This window comes from Leucoraja erinacea, unplaced genomic scaffold (genome assembly GCF_028641065.1).
Source record: "Leucoraja erinacea ecotype New England unplaced genomic scaffold, Leri_hhj_1 Leri_399S, whole genome shotgun sequence".
NCBI lineage: Eukaryota > Metazoa > Chordata > Chondrichthyes > Rajiformes > Rajidae > Leucoraja > Leucoraja erinaceus.
This window is the reverse complement of record NW_026576300.1, coordinates 84,259-107,347: the sequence shown is the minus strand read 5'-3', so window position 1 is coordinate 107,347 and position 23,089 is coordinate 84,259. Positions and strand designations below refer to the sequence as shown.

The 23,089-nt window shown below is 51.3% G+C and overlaps 1 long non-coding RNA gene and 1 pseudogene across 1 annotated transcript; both read right to left on the bottom strand.

The window, feature by feature from the left end:
• Positions 1-447: 447 nt before the first annotated feature.
• Positions 448-1,348, bottom strand: LOC129693716 (uncharacterized). The gene is made up of 3 exons (XR_008722903.1): positions 1,322-1,348; positions 1,135-1,153; positions 448-1,060 (listed from the first exon to the last, which is right to left on the bottom strand). It is a non-coding gene; the product is annotated as an uncharacterized LOC129693716 (long non-coding RNA).
• A 1,158-nt stretch (positions 1,349-2,506) lies between these two features.
• Positions 2,507-23,088, bottom strand: LOC129693714 (zinc finger protein ZFP2-like; annotated as a pseudogene).
• Position 23,089: the final 1 nt, after the last annotated feature.

Below are 23,089 nucleotides of genomic sequence, written 5' to 3'. Positions count from 1 at the left end.
CAGCCAGCCAGCCGAGTGCATGGAGGGGGGGATGGGGTTAACGTAACTCGCAGCACATGCAAATACAGTGTCCAGCAGGCTGCGCATTGAAAACTGTGCACAGCTGGCTGCGAAAAGCAGAGCCATTGTGACATCATCAGCTCGTTGGCTTGAAAAACAATATCTCAGATTTGTGAACAAGTTGAAGACATAACTCAAGAAATAATGAATCAAATTTTCAGATGAGGCGATTTTTGAGATCATGAGGTAAATCTTTATCGGAATATGTAAACACTTCATCGTTTGTGTGTCGTGTTTTCGAGACGTGAATCACACAGACTAACAAGACACAAATAAATACATCCACATCCAAGATCAGAGTTTGAGAAGTATATAGATAGATAAGATATGGATATAGAATATAGAAATAGAGGAAAGCTTCTCATGGATGACACTGGTTATCTGGGGGCCTATCTACATTTTTTAATCTTAATAAAATACATTTATTTCATTGGAATACATCTTGGCTCCAGCGGGTTATCGAGTAAAAGACCTTGTTTACCACAGCCGAAGCCTTGCGGACGTCCAAGGGCAGAGAGCGAGATCCCACCATTCGGAGTTGAGGGGGAACGGCCAGATACGGGAAGCGGTGACTCCGGATTAATCCTAATGCCTTTCGCCAGTTAGAAGACAGAGGAATGGGTGGGGGGGATCTGTCGATGACTGGTCAGCTCAGACCTTACATTCCATCCCAAGATTGGACACTGCATTCTCGACAGGGCCAAGGAGGGCTTATATTAGGAACACTGCTCCGTCTGTTTCCCACCACAGATGGATGACCTGCTGAGTTCTACCAGCACTTTGGAGGGGAATGGACAGGCGACGTGTTGGGTCTGGATTCTTTCATGGGTGGAAATCGCTTATAAAACACGGGGGGAGGGACACAATGAGGCCCGCCGTCCAGGACGGGGTTCGACCACCTACGGTCCACGGGCCAAATCCAGGCCGTAACCAAAATCATCTGGCCCGCAGGCGGTTTTATTTTCAATTAGTTTTCATAACCTGGGAACTGCAGCCAGACCTGGGGCGCACAGGCAACCTGGGAACTGCAGCCAGACCTGGGGCACACAGGCAACCTGGGAACTGCAGCCAGACTTGGGGCAAGCGAGCCGACCTGGGGCACACAGGCAACCTGGGAACTGCAGCCAGACCTGGGGCACACAGCCAACCTGGGAACTGCAGCCAGACCTGGGGCAAGCGAGCCGACCTGGGAACTGCAGCCAGACCTGGGGCAAGCGAGCCGACATGGGAACTGCAGCCAGACCTGGGGCACACAGCCAACCTGGGAACTGCAGCCAGACCTGGGACACACAGGCAACCTGGGAACTGCAGCCAGACCTGGGGCACACAGCCAACCTGGGAACTGAAGCCAGACCTGGGACAAACGAGCCGACCAGAGGCCGACCTGGGCTACAGCCAGTACTGGGGCAGGTGAGCCGACCTGGGAACTGCAGGTCCTTTGGCCCACTGTTTCCGCGCCGACCAGCAATCATCCCGGACACTAACACCATCCGACACACTAGGGACAGACGAGTTGACCTGGGCGCTACAGCAGTCCCGGGGCACGCAGGCGATCTGGGCACTACACCCAGACTTGTGGGGCAGGCGAGCCCGACCTGACACTGGCTGTAGCGCCCACCTCTCAAACATGGGGGGGGGATTTCCGCCCATGTGGGAAAGCTGGAAAAAAGACATGGGGTCGGAACAGAATTCAGGACTTGATTAGATGGGGGTCGTGGGGGGGGGGGGGGGTCTCCTTCATTTGGAGATTTCAATGTTCATGTCATTGGGCTGTAAGCTATGAGGTGCTGTTCCTCCAGTTTGCGTGTCACCTCACTCTGGCAATGGAGGAGGCCCAGGGCAGAAAGATCAGTGTGTGAGTGGGAAGGGGAGTTAAAGTGGTTGGCAACCAGGAGATTCAGCAGGCCTTGGCGGACTGAGCGCAAGTGTAGGGTGAAATGCACGCCCAGTCTAGATACAAGGAACAGCAGATGCTGGTTTACAAAAAGAAACACAATCTCCTGGAGTAACTTGCACCTCTGGAGAGCATGGACAGGCAACATTCTAGGTCAGGACCCTTCTTCCGACTGCTTGGTGTGGGGGGGCGGAGAAAGTCGGAAAGGAGAGGTGGGAGTGGTCGCCTCAGATTCCCTTCCCTCCACAGATACGGCTTGACCCACTGAGTTCCTCCACCCCTTTAGAGGGAATGGACAGATGACGTTTTGAGGCAGGACCCTTCTTCAGACTGATTGGAGAGGGTGGGGGGAAGGAAGCAGGAAAAGAGAGATGGGGGCTGGACAAAGCTTGACAAGTGATAGGTGGACACAAAATATTGGAGTAACTCAGCGGGACAGGCAGCATCTCTAGAGAGAGGGAATGGGTGACATTTCAGATTGAGACCCTTCTTCAGAAGTGATAGGTGGATGTAGGTGGGGGAGACAAAAGAACCTGCAGATGCAGGAATCTTGCATTGAACACAATTTAGTTAGATACACAGAATCTCTTGCCCAGAGTGGGGGAATCGAGCACCAGAACACATAGGTTAAAGGTGAAGGGGAAAAGATTTAATAGGAATCTGAGGAGTAACTTTTTCCACACAAAGGGTGGTGGGTGTATGGAACAAGCTGCCAGAGGAGGTAGTTGAGGCAGGGACTATCCCAACGTTTAAGAAACAGTTAGACAGGTACATAGATAAGACAAGTTTAGAGGGATATGGAGAACATGGATAGGTGACGTTTCACAGAGTGCTGGAGTGACTCAGCGGGTCAGGCAGCATCTGTGGAGAACATGGATAGGTGACGTTTCACAGAGTGCTGGAGTGACTCAGCGGGTCAGGCAGCATGGCAAAGTGCTCTCCACATACCGGGCTGGGGAAGGGACGGTCGCCGTCGTGCATCTGCTGGTGGGAAAGCAGCTTGGTCGAGCGGGTGAAGCCCTTGCCACACTGGGCGCAGGTGTAGGGGCGTTCACCGGTGTGGGTGCGCTGGTGCAACTTCAGGCTGGTGGAGTTGGTGAAGCCCTTCCCGCAGTCGTTGCAGGTGTAGGGCCGCTCCCCGGTGTGCAGGCGCCTGTGCACCTTCAACTCCCACGATGACTTGAAGCCTTTTCCGCAGTCGGAGCAGGTGAAGGGCCGCTCACCGCTGTGCATCCGCTGGTGCACCCGCAGCCCCGACAATCGGGCAAAGCTCTTGCCGCAGGTGGAGCAGCCATAGGGCTTCTCGCCCGTGTGCACCCGTCGGTGGGTCTTCAGGTTCTGCGCCCTCTTGAAGTCCTTGCCGCAGTCGGAGCAGCTAAAGGGGCTGCGGATACGACGGTCACCAGTGTGCACCCGCTGGTGGGACAGCAGATAGGTGGAGCGGGTGAATCCCTTGCCGCACTGGGCGCAGGTGTAGGGGCGCTCGCCGGTGTGGGTGCGCTGGTGCTCCAGCAGGCTGCTGGAGTGGGTGAAGCTCTTGCCACAGTCGCTGCAGGTGTAGGGCCGCTCCCCGGTGTGGGTGCGCTTGTGCACCTTCAGGTCTGTGGACGACTTGAAGCCTTTGCCGCAGTCGCTGCAGGTGAAGGGCCGCTCACTGCTGTGCACCCGCCGGTGCACCCGCAGCCCCGACAACCGGGCAAAGCTCTTGCCGCAGGTGGAGCAGCCATAGGGCTTCTCGCCCGTGTGCACCCGCCGGTGGATCTTCAGCATGTTGCGCCGTCTTGAAGCGTCTCGCCGCAGTCAGAGCAGCCAAAGGGCCTGGGGAAGGGGTCGCCGGAGTGCACCAGTTGGTGGGACAGCAGCTGGGAGGAGTGGGTGTAGCCCTTGCCGCACTCCGAGCAGTCGAAGGGGCGTTCTCCCGTGTGCACCCGCCGGTGGATCTCCAGCTGGCTCGGGCTCTGCCAGGCCTTGCCACACACGTCACACTCATAACGCTTCTCCTTGTTGTGCCCCGTCATGTGGTCCTCCATCGAAGCTCAGCCCCTCGAAGCTCAGCCCACACATCGAGCAGATGGAGGGGGGGGGGGGGGGAGGTCTCACCGGCACCCTGGCCGCCCTCAATGGCTGCTCATGTCTCCATCTCTCCGTCCACAGCAACGGCTCCTAAACCCTGCAGGCATAATATATATTTTTACACATAAATTATGAGTAAAGATAAGAATTTTTACACAGTTAATACAGCCAGCGCTTCATTTGCTTTTTCTTTATAGCGAATGACCTTTGACAAATACCATGATTCCTTGCGTTTTTCGGAATACCGAACTCGCTTATTGGCCTCCCCTGCCTTCTGTGGCAGAGAATTCCACAGATTCCACTGATTCTTTCATCGTATGTCAGTCCCGCCATCCTGGAAATTAACCTGTGCTGCACTCCAACAGCAAGAATGTCCTTCCTCAAATTAGGAGACCAAAACGGCACACAATACTCCAGATGTGGTCTCACAACTGCAGTAGGACCTCCTTGCTCCTAAACTCAACTGCTCTTGTTATAAAGGCCAACATGCCATTAGCTTTCTTCACTGCCTGTTGTGCCTGCATGTTTACTTTTAGTGACTGATGTACAAGCACACCCAGGTCTTGTTGCACCTCCCCTTCTCCTAATATTGGCTCATCACTGTTCCGTTTACCGAGATGTCAGGGGTTATGCGGAGAAGGCAGGAGAATGGGGTTGGGAGGGAGGGATAGATTAGCCATGATTGAATGGTGGAGTAGACTTGATGGGCCGAATGGCATAATTCTGCTCCTGTCACTTATGATCTTATACAGGGAGAAACCATGTCTCCGCGCTGGAGTCACACAAGTCTTGTACTCAACGGTATGGGGAGGTTGAAAAGAAGGTCATAAGGTCAAAGGGCGTGGCGCATGGATTAGCTCAATCCTTCTAGAGTACAAGGCGGCTTCCGGTATACACTAGTAACACCCAAAACACGTACGTTCACAGTACACGGTACACAAACACGTGCATAGCAAAGAGTAGCCGGAAGCCAAAGGATTGGGAAACTTTCATAGGACAACAGAAAGAAACAAAACGGGCAATACGGGCTGAAAAGATGAAGTACGAGGGGAAGCCGCCCAGGAATATAAAGAAGGACAGTAAAAGCTTATTTAGATATGTTAAGGGAAAAAGAGTAGCAAAGTCAAATGTGGGTCCCTTGAAGGCAGACACGGGTGAAATTATTCTGGGCAGGAAATGGCAGAAGGTTGACTAGGTACTTCGGATCTGTCTTCACTAAGGAAGACACAAACAATCTCCCAGATGTACTGGAGGACAGAGGATCTAAGGGGGTAGAGGAACTGAAAGAAATGTTCATTAGGCGAGAAATAGTATTGGGTAGGCTGATGGGACTGAAGGATGATAAATCCCCTGGGCCTGATGGTCTGCATCCCAGGGTCCTCAGGGAGGTGGCTCTAGGAATAGTGGACGCATTGTGATCATTTTCCAATGTTCAATAGATTCAGGATCAGTTCCTGTGGATTGGAGGATAGCTAATGTTATCGCACGTTTCAAGAAAGGAGCGAGAGAGAAAACGGGGAATTACAGACCAGTTAGCCTGACTTTCAGTGGTGGGAAAGATGCTGGAGTCAATTATTAAAGAGGTAATAATGGGGCATTTGGATAGCAGTAAAAGGATTAGTAAAAATGGATTTATGAAAGGGAAATCATGCTTAACTAATCTTCTGGAAATTTGTGGAGGATTTAACAAGTAAAATGGATGATGGGGTGCCAGTGGATGTATTGTATCTAGACTTTCAGAAAGCCTTTGATAAGGTCCCGCACGGGAGACTGGTGACTAAAATTAGAGCACATGGTATAGGGGGTAGAGTGTTGACATGGATAGAAAATTGGTTGGCAGACTGGAAGCAAAGACTAGGAGTGAACGGGTCCTTTTCAGAATGGCAGGCAGTGGCGAGTGGAGTGCCGCAAGGCTCGGTGTTAGGGCCGCAACTGTTTCTCATATATATTAATGATTTGGAAGAGGGAATTAGGAGCAACACTAGCAAGTTTGCAGATGACGCAAAGCTGGGTGGCAGTGTGAACAATGAAGAGGATGTGAGGAGGTTGCAGGGTGACCTGGACAGGTTGAGTGAGTGGGCAGATGCGTGGCAGATCCAGTATAATATAGATAAATGTGAGGTTATCCACTTTGGCTGCAAAAACAAGGGATTATTATCTCAATGGGGTTAGGTTAGGTAAGGGGGAGGTACAGCGAGACCTGAGTTTCTTGTACACTGAAAGTTGGCGTGTAGGTTCAGCAGGAAATGAAGAAAGCTAATGGAATGTTGGCCTTCATAACAAAAGGATTTTAGTATAGAGGTTCTTCTGCAGTTGTATAGGGCTCTGGTGGGACCTCATCTGGAGTATTGTGTACAGTTTTGTACAAGGGACCTTTACTAATTTGAGGAAGGACATCCTTGTGATTGAGGCAGTGCAGCGTAGGTTCACGAGATTAATCCCTGGGGTGGCAGGACTGTCATATGAGGAAAGATTGAAAAGACCAGTATTCACTGGAGTTTAGGATGAGAGGGATCTTATAGAAACATATAAAATTATAAAAGGACTGGACAAGCTAGATGCAGGAAAAATGTTCCCATTGTTGGGCGAGTCCAGAACCAGGGGGCCGCAGTCTTAGAAGGGGAGGTCATTTAAGACTGAGGTGAGAAAAAACGTTTTAACTTTAACCCAGAGAGTTGTGAATTTGTGGATTTCCCTGCCACAGAGGGCAGTGGAGGCCAAATCACTGGATCGATTTAAGAGAGAGTTAGATAGAGCTCTAGGGGCTAGTGGAGTCAAGGGATATGGGGAGAAGGCAGGCACGGGTTATTGATAGGGGACGATCTGCAATGATCACAATGAATGGCGGTGCTGGCTCGAAGGGCCGAATGGCCTCTTCCTGCACCTTTTTTCTATGTTTTTATGTTCTGACCTGTTAATAACCGCCAAAATAGTCAATTTTTGTGCTGTAAAAATTTGTGGAAATAGGGGTAACCATGAGCGATAATTATCGTACTTCAGAATTCCAAAAGTGAGGAGAAATTATGGTGGAGAGAAGCGAGAGCTGAAGGGACAACAGCTAAAGTGGTGGCGAACATTGGCCGTGCAGAAATCAAGATTGAAAATATGAGAATTATCTAATTATGCTAATTAAAGCATTCAATCTACATTTCAGGTAATGAAATCGTAGGTTCAATAATTGTATGGTAGAAAATGGTACACACACACACACTCGGAGCTTTGCTGTGTTACGACAAAAATGAATGAAATGATCTCCGGTAAATGCTTGAATTTGTGCTTCCTCTGTCCTTTCTTTCTAAACAATGTCTGTCATTGCTCATGTTCTCAATTGTGTTCTCAAATGATGCTCAAGTAAATGTCCTTATTGTTTTCGATTGGGTTTCATTAGACGGTTTACTAGACTTTTGCAATGTGCGTGAATCAGAAATGACAGCTAGAACAATTGTTGCAGCCGTTTGGCCGAAGGTTCTTTTCTCTTTGCAAATTTACTGATGAATATTTTATTAAGTTGCAGTGCCTACTGGAATAGGTTTAAAGTTAAAAGCATGAACAATGATTTTAAATCTGTCTGAGGGTGCTTTTACGTTGCAGCATGAGGATATTTTAGATGCAGTTTGGGTTCCAACCTGACAGCATTGTGGTCACATTGCTTCTACCTGCTTGGAAACTTCTCCCTGCCTGGAAAAGTAAGAATTTATTTTGAATTGGGTTCTGCACATGCCTGCCAATACCGATCACATACCTGAAGTTCACTGCTTGTACTCCAGGTGTTGCGTGGCTACAGTATGGGTTAAGTAGGTGTTACAAAACTTACCTGAATCGCCATTGGCAAGGCCCCAGCCATGTCCGCTTTTTGGCGCTGTTTGGACTGGGGGCGGGTCGAAAACTCGATTTTTACTCGGCTGTTCTAATCGTCCAGATGTTCAGCCTAGTAAACATTAACGAAAAAATCGATGCAAGACCCGGTCGCAAAAGGTATTATTAGTTTTATAGGCCTCGATAATATAGTTCTAATAGTTTTAAAATTACTGTCTCACTCCGCAACCTCTCGCACCCCAGGGTTCCTGAAAGCACCTGCTTAAAGGTATGTACCTTATTTTTACATTAAATGGGGCATATATAAACCCTGTATATCAAGTTATCTATACCGCGAGTAGTTCATTTTGGGCTTTTTATATCCCGCAGTATTTTTCTCGGCATTTGAGGGCACTAATCTAGCGCGATGTCAACGTTCTAAACCAGCGCGTTCACATGAACCCACTAGAAAGCCGATTTAAATGGGCATTTATTTACAGCAATTGAACACTAAATTCCTTCCATTTGGCCTATAAATTAATGTAAATTAGATATAAAAATCATGTTATATTGTGAATTATTTGTGAATAATCTTTGGACACACAGGCTATTTAAAAATGTTAATCTTTCCTTAAGAAATGGGCTTTTGACTATCCAAGATCACAGCTTTTTTGTAATGTCCATTGAAAACCAATAGGGAACAAGATGCTAATTTCCGAGTATGAAAATGGCCATAGCTTTTTTAATACTTGAGATATGAAAGTGAATTTGGTGTCAAATTAAACTTATTGTTATGCTTTATCTGATGGGATAAATTGCAGACTTGATTTTTAAAATCTCAAAATTTTGTAACATTGCTAGGTTAAGGTGTCCTTACCTCGCCTGCCGTGCAAGGGCCCTATTCCCTTTATTCCGTATCCGTACACTGCGGACAGATCGATTGTAATCATGTGTTGTCTTTCCGCTGACTGGTTAGCACGAAACAAAAAAGCTTTTCACTGTACCTCGGTACACGTGACACTAAATGTAACTCAACCCTCCCGCCACCAGGGGGCGCCGCAGCCGGCTGATTCCCACCGCAAGGGGGCGCGACAGAGGGAGGACCGTAGGCGCTACACCTCGGCCTTCAACCGACAGGGGGCGCTGTATCCTGGCCTCCCGCCGCCAGTCGCCGCTAGAGTCGGAGGACCAGAGACGCTGCACCGCTGCCTCCCGCCGCCAGGACGGCGCTGCATCGAGCCCTTCAACCGACAGGGGCCGCTACAGACAGAGGGACAAAGACGGTGCGCCGCAGCCTCCCGCCGCCAGGTAGACGCTACAGTCGGAGGACCAGAGACGGTGCGCCACCACCTCCCGCCGCCAGGTACGCGCTACAGTCGCGTGACCAGAGGGCGGGCGCCCAGACATCATTCCCAAAGCTGTCGCACTCACTGACATCCCCCCCACCGTTCCCACGCCTCGGGCTCCGGCTCCTCGGCCGCAGGGTCGCCCTCGGGAAGGGAGGAGGGGGGAGGGGAGGTGGCGGTAGGACGCGGGGCCGAGCGCCGGCGGCGTCTGTTCCCACCTGAGCTCCCGGCGCTGAGCGGAGATCTGATCCCGTCGGCGGCGGCAACGCACCGGCCCGCCTCACGTGACTGACAACAAGGACCCGCCTCTCCATTAGACTGACAGCGCCAGCGGCCAACGGGAGCAGGCCTCGGCCCCGACGTCACAGAGGTCCACGTACCGCCCTACCCGGCGTCCGACCAATCAGAGCCGCAGACCCACCCACCCCTCGGACAGACAGCGCTCTCCACCAATCGGTGCCAACCATCCCGCCCTAGCAACGGTTGCCACGGCAGGTTCTTCTGCAGTTGTATAGAGCTCTGATGAGACCACATCTCAGATTCAGATTCAATTTTAATTGTCATTGTCAGTGTACAGTACAGAAACAACGAAATGCATTTAGCATCTCCCTGGAAGAGCGACATAGCAAACGATTTGAATAAATAATAATAAGTGTCCGGGGGGGGGGGGGGTGATTGGCAGTCACCGAGGTACGTTGTTGAGTAGAGTGACAGCCGCCGGAAAGAAGCTGTTCCTCGACCTGCTGGTTCGGCAACGGAGAGACCTGTAGCGCCTCCCGGATGGTAGGAGGGTAAACAGTCCATGGGTGGGGTGAGAGCAGTCCTTGGCGATGCTGAGCGCCCTCCGCAGACAGCGCTTGCTTTGGACAGACTCAATGGAGGGGAGCGAGGAACCGGTGATGCGTTGGGCAATTTTCACCACCCTCTGCAATGCCTTCCGGTCGGAGACAGAGCAGTTGCCATACCATACTGTGATGCAGTTGGTAAGGATGCTCTCTATGGTGCAGCGGTAGAAGTTCACCAGGATCTGAGGAGACAGATGGACCTTCTTCAGTCTCCTCAGGAAGAAGAGACGCTGATGAGCCTTCTTGATCAGAGTAGAGGTATTGTGGGTCCAAGAGAGGTCATCGGAGATGTTGACTCCCAGGAACCTGAAGCTAGAAACATGTTCCACCTCCGTCCCGTTAATGTGGATGGGGGTGTGCGTGCCGCCTCTGGACTTCCTGAAGTTCTTGGAGTTAAGGGCCAGGTTGTTGTCAGCGCACCATGCTGCTAAGTGCTGGACCTCCTCCCTGTAGGCCAGCTCATCGTTGTTGCTGATGAGGCCAATCACCGTTGTATCATCTGCATACTTGATGATGGTGTTAGTACCATGTACAGGTGTGCAGTCATAGGTGAAGAGGGCGTAGAGGAGGGGGCTCAGCACACAGCCCTGTGGAACGCCGGTGTTCAGGGTGAGGGTTGAAGAGGTGTGCTTGTCTAACCTCACAGACTGGGGTCTGTTGGTTAGAAAGTCCAGTATCCAGTTGCAGAGGGAGGGGTCGATGCCCAGGTTACCGAGTTTGGTGATCAGTTTTGATGGTATAATGGTGTTGAATGCTGAGCTGTAATCGATGAACAGCATTCTTACGTAAGTGTCTCTGTTGTCGAGGTGGGAGAGGGCGGAGTGAAGTGCCGTTGAGATGGCATCCTCCGTACTCCTATTCTTGCGGTAGGCAAACTGATAGGGATCCAGTGTGGGGGGTAGGCAGCTTTTGAGGTGTGCCAGGACCAGCATCTCGAAGCACTTGGTGATGATGGGGGTAAGTGCAACTGGGCGGAAGTCGTTGAGGCTTGCCGCAGTGGAGTGTTTTGGCACTGGCACGATGGAGGTGGTTTTAAGGCAAGTGGGGACAACTGCTTGGGCAAGTGACAGGTTGAAGATGTCAGTCCAAACGTCTGTCAGCTGCACAGCACAGGCCCTGAGCATGCGCCCGGGGATGCCGTCAGGGCCAGCAGCTTTACGTGCATTAGTCCTACTCAGTGCCACGTACACGTCGTAGGGGGCGAGTGTGAGGGGTTGGTGATCGGCAGGTAGCACAGCCTTGATGGCTGTCTCTAGATTGGCCCTGTCGAAGCGGCCATAGAAGTGATTAAGCTCCTCAAGGAAGGAGGCGTCGCTGGATGTGGGGGTGATGTTGGAGGGTCTGTAGTCCGTGATGGCCTGGATGCCTTGCCACATGCGTCGGGGGTCGGAGTTGTTGTTGAAGTGCTCCTCAATCCTGAGCTTATGGCAGTGCTTGGCCTTCCTGATGCCCCTCTTCAGGTTAGCCCTGGATGAACTGTAGGCTCGAGCATCGCCTGACCTGAAAGCGGTGTCCCGTGCTTTCAGCAGTAGCCTGACCTCGCTGTTCATCCATGGCTTCTGATTCGGGTATATGGTCACCTGTTTGAGGGAGGTGACACTATTGATGGTGGAGTTTATAAAGTCCAGAACAGAGGATGTGTAGGAAGTATTGTGGAGTATTGTGTACAGTTTGGGTCTCCCAATTTGAGGAAGGACATCCTTGTGATTGAGACAGTGCAGCGTAGGTTAACGAGATTGATCCATGGGATTGCGGGGCTGGGAAAAGACTAGGCTTGTATTCACTGGAGTTTCGAAGGATGAGGGAGCATCTTATAGAAACATAAAATTATAAAAGGACTGGACAAGCTAGATGCAGGAAAAACGTCCCCAATGTTGGGCGAGTCCAGAACAAGGGGCCACAGTCTTAGAATAAAGGGGAGGTCATTTAAGACCGAGGTAAGAAAAAAAGTTTTCACCCAGAGAGTTGTGAATTTATGGAATTCACTGCCACAAAGGGCAGTGGAGGCCAAATCACTGGATGGATTTGTGGAGTGGAGGCCAAATCACTGCACCAGAGGACCTAACACCCTCGACCACTGCTACACCACCATCAAGAATGCCTATCGTTCTATCCCTCGCCCTCACTTCGGTAAGTCCGACCCCACGGTGCTGCTTCTTCCTGCCTACAGGCAGCAATTGAAGAGCGCACCCCCAGAAGCGAGGACAGTACAGAGCTGGGGGGGGGGGGGGGGGGGGGGGGGGGGGCAGAAGAACAATTCTAGGACTGTTTGCAGTCTGTAGACTGGGCAATGTTCAAGGACTCAGCAACGGACTTGAACGAATATGCCACAGTCGTTACAGACTTTATAAAGAAATGTGTGGAGGACTGCATCCCTACAAAAACCTTCCGAGTGTTTCCCAATCAGAAATCTTGGATGAACTTTGAGATCCGCACTATCCTGAAGTCCAGACACAGGGCATTCACCTGCAATGATACAGTGGCCTACATGAAGACCAGATAAGACTTTGATAAGGCCATCAAAAAGGCCAAATGGGACTTCTGCTCCAAACTGGAGGACGAGACAGATGTTTGGCAGCTGTGGCAGGGTCTGAATGCAATCACCTCCTACAAGGCAAAACCAGGAGGCAGCTTGAATGTCGGTGTAACATCACTCCCTGACGAGCTCAATGTGTTTTACGCACGCTTTGACAGGGAGAATACTGATGTGCCTTCCCGATCCCCCATTCGCTGTGATGGCATTTCAGTCTCAGTCACAGAGGCCGATGTCAGGAAATCCTTCAGAGGGGTGAACCCCCGAAAAGCACCTGGTCCTGATGGTATACCCGGTCGTGTTCTAAAAACCTGTGCGGACCAACTGGCGGGAGTTTTTACGGACATTTTCAACCTCTCACTTCTGAGGTCTGAGGTCCCCACCTGCTTTAAAAGGGCATCAATTATACCGGTGCCCAAGAAGAGTAAGGTGACGTGCCTCAATGACTATCGACCAGTGGCACTAACGCCGGTGGTGATGAAGTGCTTTGAGAGGTTGATCATGCAGCAAATCAACTCCTACCTCGACAAGAAACCTGGACCCACTGCAGTTTGCGTACCGCCACAACAGATCAACGGTGGATGCGATCTCGCTGGCCCTCCACTCCGCACTGGACCACTTGGACAACAAAAACTCATATGTCAGGCTGTTATTCATTGATTACAGCTCGGCATTTAATACAATCATCCCCTCCAAACTGGTTAGGAAACTCGCATAACTGGGTCTCTGCGCATCCCTCTGCAACTGGATCCTCGACTTCCTCATCCACAGACCACAGTCTGTTCGTATTGGTGGAAATGTGTCAGCCTCAATAGCAATCAGCACGGGAGCACCTCAAGGCTGCGTGCTCAGCCCCCTGCTGTACTCACTCTATACCCATGACTACGTAGCGAACCATAGTGCGAACTCCATCATCAAGTTCGCTGACGACACCACTATTGTGGGACTTATCACTGATGGGGATGAGTCAGAATACAGAAGAGAGATCGAGCAACTGTCCATATGGTGCCAGCGCAATAACCTGGCCCTCAACACCAGCAAAACCAAGGAACTGATTGTGAACTTTGGAAGGAGTAGGAGGGGGATTCACAGCCTGATTTATATCAACAGGTCAATGGTTGAAAGGGTCAAGAACTTCAAATTCCTGGGCGTGCACATCTCTGAAGATCTTTCCTGGTCCGAGAACACTAACGCAATTATCAAAAAAGCTTATCAGCGCCTCTACTTCCTAAGATTACGGAGAGTCGGTTTGCCAAGGAAGACTCTCTCTAACTTCTACAGGTGCACAGTCGAGAGCATGCTGACCGGTTGCATTGTGGCTTGGTTCGGCAATTTGAGCGCCCTGGAGAGGAAAAGACTACAAAAAGTAGTAAACACTGCCCAGTCCATCATCGGCTCTGACCTTCCTTCCATCGAGGGGATTTATCGCAGTCGCTGCCTCAAAAAGGCTGGCAGTATCATCAAAGACCCACACCATCCTGGCCACACATTCATCTCCCTGCTACCTTCAGGTAGAAGGTACAGGAGCCTGAAGACTGCAACAACCAGGTTCAGGAATAGTTACTTCCCCTCAGCCAACAGACTATTAAACCTGGCTCAGACAAAACTCTGATTATTAATAACCACTTTCTGTTGGGCGACAGATAGCACAATAGGCTAAGAGTTCGGCTGGCGACCGGAAGGTAGCCGGTTCAAATCCCGCTTGGAGTGCATACTGTCGTTGTGTCCTTGGGCAAGACACTTCACCCACCTTTGCCTGTAATGGAATGGCGGCAGGCGCGGGCACACCGCGACGCCGTGTCTCCCTTTCAAGGGAGATGCTAAAAAAAATGCATTTCGTTGTCTCTGTACTGTACACTGACAATGACAATAAATTGAATCATTTCATTTTTTTTCATTTCATTTCATTTATTAGCACTTTACCAGTTTATTTATTCATGTGTGTATATATCTATCTCATGGTATATGGACACATTGATCTGTTTTGTGGTAAATGCCTACTATTTTTTTTTCTGTGTGCTTAAGCAAAGCAAGAATTTCATTGTCCTATTACAGGGACACATGACAATAAACTCACTTGAACTTGAACTTGGATTTAAGAGAGAGTTAGATAGAGCTCTAGGGACTACTGTAGTCAAAGGATATGGGGAGAAGGCAGGCACGGGTTATCGATAGGGGACGATCAGCTGTGATCACAATGAATGGCGGTGCTGGCTCAAAGGGCCGAATAGCCTGATTAATTAGCCCTTATTGACAATGCAATGAGTTGTTTGGCCTGCCCTTGAAATGGATTGACTTAACTTTAAGTGGATTGACTTGAGTTGAAATGGATTGACTTGACTTGAAGTGGATTGACTTGACTTGAAGTGGATTGACTTGACTTGAAGTGGATTGACTTGACTTGAAGTGGATTGACTTGACTTGAAGTGGATTGACTTGAAATGGATTGTTGGCCCTGCACTCACTGTGCTTGACTTGACCCACAACCCCCATTGCTAGTGCTCTGGAACCCCCCTCCCCCCCACTGGCCACCAATATTGGAATTCGCGGCCCAACGGGTCCCACTTCATCTAGTATATGGAAACCTTATCAAGTTCAAATTTATTGTCACATGTTCCAGTGATATTTGAGTTACAATACAGCCATACTAAGTTTAAAGCAACAAGATACAGAGTCACATAAAATAAAATTTAACATAAACATCCACCACAGTGGAATGCGCATTCACAACTGTGATGGAAGGTATAAAGTTCAATCATATTCCACGTTTGTTCACCCGGGTCGGGGCTGTTGAACCCACTGCAGACGGTCCAATGTCCGAAGCCCTCGCGTCAGGATGATCGAAACTCTGACGTCGGGACTGATTGGATCACTCCGCAGCATGGAGCTCCCGAGTCGGCCTCTTCTTACTGGAGACCGCGCGCGGGCTTCACGGTGTTAAAGTCCATAGGCCCCATGGTTGGAGCTCTTCACTGGCGATCCTCGGCAAAGGATCGCAGTGACAAAAAGTTCCCCTCAACCCCCCCCACATAAAACAAACCAAAAAACATACTTTTAAAACATTCTTAAAATAATAAAGCCGTAGCAGTTAGACAGACTGTTGGCGAGGCAGCCAGTGTTGGTGGAGCCACCCGGGTGACACTGATTATTTGGTGACTCCGGATTTATCCTGATGCCTTTCCCCAGCGAGAAAAAGACAGAGGAATGACGAAGAGATGGCCCACGGGGGTGGGGGGGGGGGGGGGGGGGGGGAACGGGGGGGTCCCCTTAATTTGGAGAATTCAATGTTCATGTCATTGGACTGTAAGCTATGAGGTGCTGTTCCTCCAGTTTGCGTGTCACCTCACTCTGGCAATGGAGGAGGCCCAGGACAGAAAGATCAGTGTGGGAGTGGGAAGGGGAGTTTAAATGGTTGGCAACCGGGAGATCCAACAGGCCTTGGCGGACCGAGCGCAAGTGTAGGGTGAAATGCACGCCCAGACTAGATACAAGGAACAGTAGATGGTGGCATGGAGAGCATGGACAGGCAACATTCTAGGTCAGAACCCTTCTTCATACTGCTTGGTGTTGGGGGTCGAGAAAGTTGGAAAGGAGAGGTGGAAGTGGTCATCTTAGATTCCCTTCCCATTACAGATTTCTCCACTGTTTTAGAGGGAATGGACATATGACGTTTTGAGGCAGGACCCTTCTTTAGACTGATTAGAGAGGGTGGGGGGCGGAAGCTCGAAAAGAGAGATGGGGGCTGTACAAAGCCCGACAACAAATATGTGGATACAAAATCAAGATCAAAATCAAGATTCAATTTATTTGTCATTTGGACCCCTTGAGGTCCAAACAAAATGACGTTTCTGCAGCCATACATTACAAACAAATAGACCCAAGACACAACAAAATTTACATAAACATCCATCACATCGCTATGATGGAAGGCCAAAAAAAACGTATCTCTCCACTGCACACCCCCCCCCGATGTCAGAGTCAAAGTCAAAGCCCTCGGCTGGCGATGGCGATTGTCCCGCGGCCATTAAAGCCACGCCGGGTGGTGCAAGGTCGCACACCGGGTTCTTGATGTTAGAGTCCCGCGGCCATTCCAAGCCGCGCGGGGCGGTGCCGTGAGGCCCCGCTCCAGGAGCTCTTCGACCCCGCAACTCGGGCGGGAGAAGTCGCCGTTGCGGGAGCCCTGAAAAGCGGTCTCCCTCCAATGACCCGCGGGCTCCCGGTGCCGCCGTCCGCCAGACCCACAGTTGCAGCCTCCGAATCTCCAGAGGTCGGGCCGCAGCAGCGCTCCACCACCGCTCCACCCGCTCTGGACTCGGCCAGCTCCGCGACGGTGAGGTGAGTAGTCGGCACCAGAGCCCCCGGTCTTCCTGTTGGAGGCCGCTCCTCGTTGCAGCCCCAACGACAACGGAGATCCGACAAAGAAAAGGTCGGGTCTCCCGTGCAGGGAGAAATTTAAAAGTTACCCCCTCCTTCCCACCCCACCCCCACACACACATACCCCAACAAAAAATAACAAAAACTACATAAAAACATAGACAAAAAATAATAAAAACGCAGACGGGCTGCAGAGGCCGCTGCTGACGAGAGTCGCGCCGCCTACCGTGGAGTAACGCAGCATCTCTGGAGAGAAGGATAACGTTTCAGGTTGAGACCTTTCTTCAGAAGTGATAGGTAGATGTTGGTGAGGGAGACACAAGAAACTGCAGATGCTGGAATCTTGCAGAGAACACAATTTAGTTAGAAGCACAGAATCTCTTGCCCAGAGTGGGGGAATCGAGGACCAGAGGACATGAACCCAAGGGTAAGGAGAAAAGATTTAATAGGAATCTGAGGGGTAACCTTTTTTACACAAAGGATGGTGGGTATATGGAACAAGCTGCCAGAAGAGGTAGTTGAGGCTGGGATGTTCCCTAAGTTTAAGAAACAGTTAGATAGGTACATGGATTGGACAAGTTTGGAGGGATATGGACCAAACGCAGGCAGGTGGGACCAGTGTAGCTGGGACATGTTGGGCTGTATGGGTAAGTTGGGCTGAAGGGCCTGTTTCCACACTGTAACTCTAACATGAAGTGCTGCAGTAACTCGGCGGGTCAGGGAGCATCTGTGAAGAACTTGGATAGGTGACGTTTCACACAGTGCTGGAGTGACTTGGCAGGTCAGGCAGCATCTCTGGAGAGAAGAATGGGTGACATTTTGGGGGTCTGACGAGGGTCTTGATGCAAAACGTTATCCCTTCCTTCCTACCTAAACAGTGCCTATCCACGTTCCGGTGTGCCAGCAAGCTGGAGCAGTGGGCGAAGGCCTTGCCACTGAGCGGGCAGGTGTCAAGACAGATGAAGCCCTTACCCACAGGACATGCAGGGGAATGGACGCTCACCGCTGTGGGTACACCAGTGCTGCCACAGGATGGACCCGTGGGTGAACCCTTGCCACATTCAGCGCACTCAAAGGGTCCCTCTCGTGTGTGTATCCGCTGGTGCTCCCGCAGCCTCCGTGCGCTCTTGAAACGCTTCCCTCAGTGGGAGCAGCGGCTCGCCGGCGTGGGTACGCCGGTGCTGCCGCAACCCCCGGGAGCTGTCAAACTCCTCACCGCAGTACGGGCAGTCGTAGGGCTGGCCACTGGTGTGCACGTACTGGTGAGACAGGGCGTGGGAAACCATGGGAATGCGCTCTCCACACTCCGGGCTGGAGAAGGGATGGTCGCTGGCGTGCACCCGTTGGTGAGTCAACAGCCTGGAGGACTCGGTGAAGCCCTTGCCGCACTGGGTGCAGGTGTAGGGGCGCTCGCCAGTGTGATTGCGCCGGTGCACCAGCAGACTGTTGGAGTGGTTGAAGCCCTTGCCGCACTGGGTGCAAGTGTAGGGGCGCTCGCCGGTGTGGGTGTACCGGTGCTGCAGCAGGCTGCGGGACTGGGTAAAACCCTTGCCACAGTCGCTGCAGGTGTAGGGCCGCTCCCCGGTGTGGGTGCGCTTGTGCGCCTTCAGGTTCATGGACGACTTGAAGCCTTTACCGCAATCGGAGCAGGTGAATGGCCGCTCACCGCTGTGCACCCGCCGGTGCACCCGCAGCCCCGCCAACCGGACAAAGCTCTTGCCGCAGGTGGAGCAGCCATGGGGCTTCTCGCTCGTGTGCACCAGCCGGTGAATCTTCAGGTCATTCGCCGTCTTGAAGCTCTTGCCGCAGTCGGAGCAGTCGAAGGGACGTTCTCCCGTGTGCACCCGACGATGGATCTCCAGCAGGCTTGGGCACCGCCTGGCCTTGCCACACACATCACATTGATAACGCTTCTTCTTATTGTTTCCCATCATGTGGTCCTCCATCGTAGCTCAGCCCCTCGAAGCTCAGCCCACACACCGAGCAGATGGGGGGGGGGGGGTCTCACTGGTACCTCTCAATGGTCGCTCACGTCCCCGTCTCTCCGTCCACAGCAACGGCTCCTAAACCCTGCAGGAGGGGAACACAGAAGGTCAACAAGCTGGCAAACAGGACATTACTAACGTGTGAACATTACTAGTACTTGAAGGTGGGGGAGGGAAGGGGGAGAGTGGGGTGGGGTGGTGGTGAACGGTGTAAGGGGGGAGGGGGAGTGGGGGGGGGGGGGGTAAACGGGTGGAAGGTGAGAAGGTTGCGCCTGGGGATGCAAGAGTATCCGGGAATCGGTCGAGCCGCCTGCCCGGCGCAGTGAGGACCACGGGCACTGCACCGCGGCCTTCAACTGACAGGGGGCATGCGCCGTGGACTCCTGCCTCCCGTCGCCAGGAGGGCGCTGCAGTCGGGAGTACCAAAGGGTGCCCAGACCTGACATCCCCCCCTGCATGTCACGTCGCATGGAAGAGGCAGCGGCGGCTGTTCCCACCTGAGCTCCTGTCGCTGAGCGTCCTCGTCCCTGCACCAGGGCTGTAGTCGGACCCACCTCACATGACCGGCGGCCAGGTACCCCCCCTCCCTCACTGACGGACAGCGCCAACATGAGTGGGTGAGGGTGGGTTAGTGAGGGAGGGGGTGAGGGTGGATTAGTGGGTGAGGGTGGTTTAGTGGGTGAGTGGGGTGAGGGGGGGGTACGGGGTGAGTGGGTGAGGGTGGGTTAGTGGGTGTGGGGTATGAGTGGGGGAGGGTATTAGTGGGGGAGGGGGTGAGGGTGGGTTAGTGGGTAAGGGGGGGGAAGGGGGGAGTGGGTGAGTAGGTGACAGGGGTGAGTGTGAGTAGGTGGTGAGTGGGAGAGGGGGTGAGGGTGGGTTAGTGGGGGGAGGGGTGAGGGTGGGTTAGATGAGGGGGTGTGGGTTGGTGAGTGGGTGAGGATGGGTTAGTGGGGGATGGGGTGAGGGTAGGTTAGTGGGGGAGTAGGTGACGGGGGGAGTGAATGAGTAGGTGAGGGGGGGGGAAGTGAGTGGAGCGAGTGGGGGGGGCAAAGATTATAGGGAGGTTGCACGTAAGGTCACTGGCTCATAGGGCTTGACGCAGAGAGGGACCTTGTCGAAAGCCTTCTGGAAGTCCAGATACACCACATCCACTGGTTCTCCCCTATCCACGCTACTAGTTACATCCTCGAAAAATTCTATAATTTTGTGTCAGAGGTAATGGGGGAAAGGTAGGAGAATGGGTTTGAGAGGGAAAGATAGAGTCATGGAGTGATACAGTGTGGAAACAGGCCCTTTGGCCCAGCATGTCCCATCTGCACTAGTCCCACCTGCCCACGTTTGATCCATATCCCTCCGAACCTGTTCTATCCATGTACCTGTCTAACTGTTTCTTAAATGTTGCGATAGTCCCTGCCTCAACTACCTCCTCTGGCAGCTTGTTCCATACACCTACCATCATTTGTGAGAAAAACATACCCCACAGATTCTTATTAAATCTTTTGCCCTTCACCTTAAACTTATGCCCTCTGCTCCTCGATTCACTTACTCTGGGCAAAAGACTCAACCAAATCTATTCACCTCTATTAGATCATCCCTCATCCTCCTGTGCTCCATGAAATAGAGTCCCAGCCTACTCAACCTCTCCCTATAGCTCTGGCCCTCTAGTCCTGGCAACATCCTCATAAATCTTCACTGTACCCTTTCCAGTTTGATGACATTTTCCCTATAACATGGTGCCCAGAACTGAACACAATACTCTGAATGCGGCCTCACCAATGTCTTATGCAACTGCAACATGACCTCCCAACTTCTATACTCTGCCTGACCCGCTGAGTTACTCCAGCACTCTGTGAAATGTCACAGAACAGGGCAAGATTAGCAAGTTTGCTGATGATACAGAAGTGAGTGGTTTTGCAGGTAGTGAAGATGGTTGTGAATGATTGCAGCAGGATCTGGATCAATTAGCCAGGTGGGCAGAGGAATGGTTGATGGTTGCATGATTCCTTGAAGGTCGTGTCGCAGGTATATCAGGTGGTCAAAAAGTATTTTGGCACTTTGGCCCTCATCAGTCAGTGTATCGAGTATAGAAGTTGGGAGGTCATGTTGCAGTTGTATAAAACGTTGGTGAGACCGCATTTAGAAAATTGTGTTTAGTTCTGGGCACCATGTTATAGGAAAGATGTTTAACTGAAAAGAGAACAGAGATCCCAATCCTGGATCAGTCCAATCAGGGTTGTGTCATCCGCAAACTTGAGAAGCTTGACAGAGGTGTCTGTGGAGGTGCAGTCATTGGGTGTGAAGTGGTGATTGGAGTGGGGTGGGTGTAGAAGGGCCCAGTCTTTGCAGACTGAGGTCAGGCTGTGAGTGGGTGTGAGGTGTTGGTTGGGGTGGGAAAGGGTCCACTCTTTTCATACTGGAGTCTTGCCTTAAGTAGGTGTGAAGTGGTGAATGGTAAGGAGAGGGTGCAGGGTCCATTCTTTGTAGATTGAGGTCTGGCTGTGTTGGTTGGGGAGGGTGGGGGGAGGGGGTACTAGGGTTACGTTTCTGATTTTCAAGCCTGCAGTAAAACTCATTCAGGTCGTTCGTCAGCTGATAATAGTCCACAGAGCGGGGGGATTTCGTCTTATAGATGGTGATTGCTTGCATGCCCTTCCTACCTGAAGAAAAGTCATTAGCTGAGAACTAGCTCCTCAACTTCTCAGAGTACCTTTCCTTGGCAGCACTGATTCCTCTTCTCACCTCTTTATCGATTAGGCAATCTTTTAACTCTTTAACGATTAGGCTATCGGCTTGACGCATATTTGTCCCCACGCCCCCCCCCCCTCCCCCTCGATCTCAAAATATAAATGTTACATCTGTATATAATGATCCCATTAAAATGTGTATTTATGTCACAAACTATGGAATTCATATTTTCAGTATTGTTATCAAGGAAAAGAAAGCAGTTCCAATTGTTTGATATTGTTTAATATTATTCATATGGAGGAGAAAATATAATAGCTCTAAAACATACCTTAATATTGCAATCTCCCCAAGATAATCCTTTTCCCTCTCCCCCATTTCTCTCTCCTCTCCCTCTCCCCCCTCTTTCTTGCGGGGGGGGGGGCGAAGATGAAGGTGGTGTGGACCCAGTTGGGGAGGCAGGAGCCTAGCGGGAGTCAGCGGGAGTGGTGTGGGCCCAGCGGGGGTGGTGTGGGGGGAAAATGGCTTGGGCCCACGCGGCAGGGGGAGGCAAGGGGAGCGGGCTCCGCCGCAGCGGCGTCTGGTGTTGGGGTTACAGCCGTTGGGTTCAGATTCAGCCACTCCTGCCCGGGGACGGGGGAACACAGAACTGGCCGTTTCCCCTGATTTTTATTGGGGTGCTTTTTGTGTGACTTTTTTCTTAGGGGGAAAAAAGGGGGGTGCGGTCGCACCCAACGCACCCACCCCCCTCTTTGTACTTAACTTTAGAATTCCAAAAGTGAAGCGAAATGAAGGTAAAGAGAAGCAGAGCTGAAGGGACAACAGCAGCTAAAGTGCTTGGTAAACATTGGCCGTGCAGATATCGTAATTGAAAATATTGGAAATTATCGCGTTTGCTCACTGCATTTCATCAAGTAAGGTATTATTGGTGTTTTTCTTGATTCCTTTGGTATCTAAAAATTCTCAGAAGTGATCAATCTGGCTGTAAACGTCTCTTCAGATGCGTTTTCATTTTGTATGTAAAAACCCACGAGAACCATGGGCGATTTAAAAAATTTGCAGCCAGATTTATCACTTCTGAAACTTTTTAGATGCCAAAGAAATCAAGAAAAAACACAAATAATGCCTTAGTTGTTGAAATGCAGTGAGCTAACGGCCAATGTTCGCCAAGCACTCTGGCTGTTGTTGTCCCTTCAGCTCTCACTTCTCTACCGTCATTTCCCCTCACTTTTGGAATTCTGAAGTCGGCTAAATGTCTCTCACGCTTATCCCGATTTCCATAATTATTTGCAGCGCAAAAATTGACATTTCCGGCGGGTTTTAACGGGCCCGCTACGCTGGAAACAATGGTAAATGCCTACCTGCAGTTCATCGCGTGTAACCACCTGGAGTAGTGTAGCAACAGTAGCAACAGTACGGGTCATGGGTCATGGGTCGTGACCCGACTCCCTATAGAGGGCGCCCAGCATCCGGGAATCTCGTGGAGCCGCACGTCGGTGACG